General features: G+C 41.6%; 1 protein-coding gene and 1 long non-coding RNA gene across 2 annotated transcripts in view; both read left to right on the top strand.

Annotated features, from left to right (window-relative positions):
* The window catches only part of LOC108251272 (very long-chain acyl-CoA synthetase-like), a 13,494-nt gene that overhangs the window by 3,435 nt on the left and 3,407 nt on the right, over nt 1–6,652 (top strand). The gene's annotated exons all lie outside the window — the stretch shown is intronic.
* Nucleotides 16–1,475, top strand: LOC119617734. Its single transcript, XR_005234129.1, has 2 exons — nt 16–861; nt 952–1,475. It is a non-coding gene; the product is annotated as an uncharacterized LOC119617734 (long non-coding RNA).

Below are 6,652 nucleotides of genomic sequence, written 5' to 3'. Positions count from 1 at the left end.
CCTTCCTTCCTTCCTTCCTTCCTTCCTTCCTTCCTTCCTTCCTTCCTTCCTTCCTTCCTTCCTTCCTTCCTTCCTTCCTTTCCTCCTTCCTTCCTCAGGAGGTTAAAGTTGAACCCAGAGGTTCAGAACTTTATCTCTGAATGAATGAGTAACTTCGCTCTGACGGATCAGCCACGCCGCTTCTGATTGGCTGATTTACTGCAGCGTCTGCAGAGCCGGACAGAAGGTTTCTGAGGCCCTGAACCAAACTGGATTTATTTTTTTACAGTTTCAGTCGGAAGTTTCCACCCTCTCATCCTGGACATGAATGTCCTGTTAATCTGGGTCTTCCACTGATCTGAACTTGAAATAATTCTTCAACAAACCTCCATGATTTATATAAACAAGTTTGAATTTATTGTAGATTTTCTCTGATCTGAGCTGATGGTTCCAGAAGGTCTTTCAACCGTCAGCATGCAGGATGTCTCTGCCTTCTCTGGCTGTTGGGAGCCATGTTGTATTTTTGGAACCAGAGTCTGTGCATTAGAAATGGAGGCTTTAAGTCCCGCCTACTGCCTTGCAAACAGTCATGGTGTCACATGACCTTTCTTTTACCTGAAGCAACTGATTGCAGCTAACTTATTAGAAAAAAATAATATTTTAACATACAGCAGCAATGTCAGAACTACGTCAGTCAACAAGAAATGATCTGAAGAGCTTTTTTTGTTTTTAACCAAGAGTAATGCTGTTTATGTGGAGGGGGCGGGACTTAAACCTGGATCTGGGATCAGCCTATAGGGATGCTGGATGCGCTTCAGCTTCATCACCTGAGCTTCCATCGGATGTCAACATATAAACAGGAAGTGCTTTGAACAACTTCCTGTTAGTGATCATGACTGACTGCAGCTGGTAGTTTCTCTAGGATCTGTTTGACTCTCTCTGAACTGACCAATAATTATCTTTCCTCCTCAGATGGAAGGAAACAGATGTTCAGGACCAACCCAGGAACCACCAAGGCTGTCCACCAGTGTCCCTGTCCACCTGTGCCCCTGTCCACCTGTGCCCCTGTCCACAGTGAAGACAGTTCTCCATCATCATGGACTGAGAGGACCAAGAAAGAAGCTCCAAAACCTTCAAGCTGGACTGAAACCTGCAGCTGTCCACATGGACGAGACAAATGTCCTCTGGAGGACAGTCTGATGGTCAGACGAGACAAAGACTGAGACAAGAAGGACGTTTGGACGGGTCGAGGTGAGGCTTTCAGGCCTGAGGACACTGAACCAGCTGTCAGGCATGGTGGTGGCAGCATCATGCTGTGGTACAAAGTGAGGAGGACTGCCAGTTTTATAAAACTATGTTTGTGACACAACGATTGTCCTAAAAGTGTTGAGGCTTGTTGTTTGTGAACGTTGATCATCTTGTTTTCTTACAAAAACAACTTTGGACCGAAACAAAATCACAATTTTTAGAGAAAGAAAATCCTGATAAAAATATTTTCACTGCACAAAAAAAGAACAAAAATGGTATTTTCTATTGTCTAAACTCATTAATGCTAATCTTTTAATAAATTCTTACAATCTGTTTTCCAGCTGAAGAACGTCTCAGGCTTGTCTGTCTTTGCGACACAAAGCAAAGGTCAGCTATAAACTCCATTTAAGGCTCATTAAAGCGAGTTATTTGTTCTATGACGCGTGTTTCTGACCTCTCGGCCCGGTCATCCTTGTAAACCAGATCTTGATCTAAATGTCGTTTGTTTTTTTTATCTTGATTAAATAAAAGAAACAATGAAAGCATTTGAATGACCTGCAGTTTAAATCCTTGAGCCAAAGATCGTCAGCGTTTAAAGACTCAAATCAAAGATTAACTTTTAAGACGGTTCTTCATCTAAAGCAGCAAACAGATCATAAAAGAATAAGAAACGGTTTAAATTACAGCCCAACAACCGAGGAACAACGAGCTTCTCTGAGTCTAAACATCTCTAGTTGCAGAAGAAAAAAGGAAAATTAACATTTTGAACTTTACTGCAGCCGTTTATAAGAACTTTAACTTCATTATCGCCCGCTGCTAAAGGAGAAAATGTTTCTCTTTGTCTTAATTGCTGAAATATCTCATAAACCACTGTCTGAATTCAATAAAACTCTCAGATGAACATCTGCAGCTGATGTCAAGATGTCTGCCGCTGCTAATTGACCTTAGCTGTCACTAAATTTAGAATAACTCAGTTTGTTTTACAGATACTGAGCTTCAGTTTGGTGTGGTAGTAGCTGAGAGTCATCCAGAACACGTCCTCTGAGCTCTGACAATAATCAGAACTTTATCTCCAAGGTTTGACCAAAACAACCACAGCGTGGTCATTTCTCAACATGGGCTGATGTGCATCCATTAAAGGAAAACTTTAATTTAAATCTTTATTTCTTCCCGTTTGTTGAGGCTGGATTCAGAACCTGAAGAACAAACAGAACTACCTCAGTTCTGGTTCTGATCTCCAGAATAAATGAAACAATGAAAACACAGCCACGTAAAAACAATCAAGAAACGAGGAGTTCAGGCTCCGTTTGTCACCTTCAGCACAGAAAACTGGTAAAACATGAACCCAAACCCGGAGCGGGCCGGGCTTCTTGCTCAACATCCCAGCAGGACGTCAGGAATTCTTCTTCTGTCTGACTGAGAGCAAAACAACAAACAGGAAGTCGTGAACGTTTTAACAGAAACTTTTCTTTTTGCTTTGGCTTTTATGTCACGGTGCAGCATGGGCCCAGGATTTATAACCCTGACATACATCTGTGTCCAGATTTCAGACTGCAGCTGTGACGAGGACAGCATCTAAGAATGTGGACAGGGATCATAAATACTGCAGCAGAAGACATCTGGACATCTGGACCTCCTTCCACCTACGTCTGGGTGTGAATGGTTGTAGAACCTCCTGAGGACAGAAGCTGAGGCTGCTTGATACTTGAAGCCATCCTCCTGCTTTAATGAGGTTTTTATTAAACACATTTCTGACGCTAACAGACTGTCCCTTATCCTTCAGCTGAGTCTCAGAGGTTGTTTACAGTCAGTCAGAAAATACTGCCCACTCTGTCACTTCTCAGGTTTCCTCTGGTCTTCATCCGGTTCTAAAATGATCCAAATCTGACCTGAAGAGAACAAAAACAACAGATTCTGAGTCATTATTGGTTAAACAGAACCTGGTTCCAGCTCTCGACCCAGCAGAACCTCCTCCAGCAGCAGAACTCTCAGTGGGTTCCTGGTTGTGGAGGAGTTGTGGCCCACTTTCTTCAGCTCTCTGAGGTTCTGGTTCTGGTTCTGGACCGTTCTGCTGTGTTTGGGATCATTGTCCTGTTTGTTGGACAGATGGCCTCACATCTGACTCCAGAATCAGCCCAAACCATCAGCCCTCCACCACCGTGCTGACAGCTGCAGTGCGTTCTGGGTAAACATCTGTCCTCTGGTTCTGGTTCTGCTCCAGAAGTCTTCTGGTTCCTTCAAGTCGAGCTGCCATGTTGTTTTTAGAGAGAAGAGGCTTTAACCTTTGACCTGCTGACTGAGGCCTGTAGAGTCTGAGATGGAGCTCATTGCACGGTCTGACCTTCAGGGTGGACTGTATCTTCCTCTCTGTAGAACGATGGACTCCAGATCGTCTGGAAATGACCTTTGACCCTTCCCAGACTGAGCAGCAGCTGCTTCTCTGAGGTCATTGCTGATGTCTTTCCGCCCTGGCGTTGTGTTAACTCACACCTGCAGCTCCAGAGCAGCAGAACTGACTGAACTCTTTGTTTTATTAAATAAATAATGACTCATTGAGTGTTTTCATTCACTTCAGGTTGGATTTAATGAATATTAGAACCTGTTTAGAACCAGATCAAATTTATTGTGTTCTGATAAATGAAACTTATAGGATTTATAATTTTATGACTGTATGTCTGGAAATATTAAAAAATGTAAGTAAATGCAGAAGTCAGTTCATTTTTAGTTTGATTTGCGTTTTATTTAATTACAACATTTACCATCCTCGGGGCTGTTGAAGTCAAAATTTAAATTAATTGAAATATTTTTTTATGATTTGTTTTTAAACAGTGATATTCAAATCGTATTTCCTGATAAGTTCTCTGTTAGTCAGGCAGAATGCTTTAAAACTTCACCTGGTGTCATTTCTTTGCTCGTCACATGATAAATAAAACAAATCAATCAGTTTAACTTCAGGTTGATTTGATTACAGTGAAGTGAGTCAGATTCCTTCTCCACAGACAGAAGAATCGAGCCGACATGATGAGACAGATGTTGCTGCTGCTGGACGTGCTCAGACTGCTAAACTGATTAAATCACTAAATAACAGAGGATTGATTTTATTTATTGCTTTGATTATTTAAAACAAACGTGCGCTCCACGTCCATCCTAAGAATTAAAAGCATGATTAGACGATCCTCTGCAGTCGCTCAGAGCTTGAGTCTTCCCTCTGAGATGGAGCTGAATATGTCCTGGCTCATGGGCACGTAGCCTTTATTGTCCTCCAGGAAGAATAAAGGATCCTGGATGATGTTGGGGTCGAAGCCCTCCTCAGCCAGCTTCGTCTTCAGCTGCTTAAACGTCCCGGTGACGGCCAGAGCGTCCTGCCGCCGAGACATGAAGACAAATAAACCAACAACTGTGGCCTGCTGTCACATTTTATACTGTTTTAGAAGTACATAATACAACCAGGTACTTAACAAGTAAGTACCAAGTATGTACCCTGTAAGTACTATACATTTATTAGGTACTATCTATTACTTGCTACATCTGTACCAGGTGCATACAGGGTACATACCTGGTACTTTCAGGGTAGAGACTATTACCAGGTAAATACTCGGTTTATATATCCTATATGTATGAGGTATGTACCTGGTATCTATTGTGTAATTACTAGGTACAAGTCTCTGACTGAGTGAAATGCATACCTGGTATGTACCCAGTACTTTTAGGGTAACATGTACCTACTCGGTACTTACAAGGTGTGCATCAGGGATGTACCTATGACTTACCAGGTGAATACCTCGTACTTACTGGGTATATACTCAATGAGTATATGTACATACCAGATAAATACCAGGTATGTACTCAGTCTAAGTACCAGGTAGTATTCTGTATTCACGTCCCATGTTTAGTTCGTTACCTGGATGCGGATGAATCGAGGCCTGGCGTAGCTCGGCAGGAAGTTCTTCACGTGCTGATAAAGAACTTCTCCGTCAAACTTCCTGTTTTCCTTCAGCGTCAGGGCGGCCATTCCTATCCTCCCTTCGTGCCCTGAGCCGCCACAGATTAACAACAACAGAGTCAGCTGTGTCAAAATTAAGCATTTATCTCGTAAGAAATATGGTTGGGAAATGTTTTCGGTGCATGATTGGCACCAAAAACATTTAGCAACTCTGTGTTTGGGACAGCTGTCGGCCGGTGGAGGGGCGGCTGCCTACAGATCAGAGGTCAAGGGTTCGATTCCCAACCCAACTGCCACCAATGTGCTCATTGGTGTCAGTGAATATAAAACCTGCTGCATAAAGAGTTTAAAATAAATAAAAGGTTCTGTGTGTCTGTGAAGGGATGAATGAATCTCAGCTCTTTTTAGCACTTATTTAATGCAGTTATTTATGAATAATCTGTGAAATATATCAATCACAAGGTCTATTTATTAACGGAATGGGTCATTGTTTAGCCTGGAGGAACCGTTGAGGACGTTCAGATTACCTGGCACCTTCACCCCGTAGACGTTCGCCTCCTCAACAAAGTCCACGGTCAGCAGATGATCGGCCACCTCTGTGGTCGCCACGTTTTCTCCCTTCCACCTGCAGACGACATCAACTTTTTACTGGCTTTGTTCAAACTTTCACTGAGTCCTGACAGGTTTTTAAAAACAGGGAATCAAGGTTAGAGGATAAGACGCTGCTGTGTTTGACCAACAACTTGCTGCTTGGAATCGACTGTCGATAAAAACTTTAAATCAACAAGGAGAACAAAATACAAACTGCAGTCAAACTCACTTAAATGGAGCCCAGATTTAAAAACTGGGTCTGAGCTGAGGGTCTATTTCTGTCACTATTTGTTAGAAAAATACATCATTTATCATGGTTGTAACAAGTAATATGTCAAATTATTTATATGACCACATAATCTACATTTTATAAAATTTAAAGCAAACGTAGCTTATTGATTAAAGAGACATCATCAGTATTTAGTTTTATGTCTTCCTCTCTATAAGCAGGTTAAATTTATTTTAGTTACTTATTGGATCTCAGTCTGTTAAATCCTCTATAATAATCTCACATTTAAAACCCTCGGATGCAAACCTGACATTTCTTATTAGTAAAGTTAGGATCAGTCTTATTTAAATGTTTGTTTCAAAGGTTAAAGGAAAGTTTTAACTTAATATTCTTGGCTTCAAAGTTGGCTCCTTGTTATGAGAAGTCTGCTTTAAATAGGCTTTGTTATTTAACTAAAACAAGAAGCAAAGAACTCAGTTTGTGATTTATGTCCTAAACAGTCTGAACTATTCATCTGTAAATCACCTGAAAGTGTCTCCGATTCGATCCTGAAAGTAGATGAAGCCCTCGCTGTCGATCCTTAAAAGATCTCCGCTGTTAAAGTAGAGGTCTCCCTTCACGAACACGTCCTTCAGCTTCTTCTTCTCTGTCTGCTGCTTGTT

The sequence above is a fragment of the Kryptolebias marmoratus genome, linkage group LG15 (assembly GCF_001649575.2).
Source record: "Kryptolebias marmoratus isolate JLee-2015 linkage group LG15, ASM164957v2, whole genome shotgun sequence".
NCBI lineage: Eukaryota > Metazoa > Chordata > Actinopteri > Cyprinodontiformes > Rivulidae > Kryptolebias > Kryptolebias marmoratus.
The sequence above is the reverse complement of the archived record's forward strand: the minus strand, read 5'-3'. Positions and strand labels throughout refer to the sequence as shown.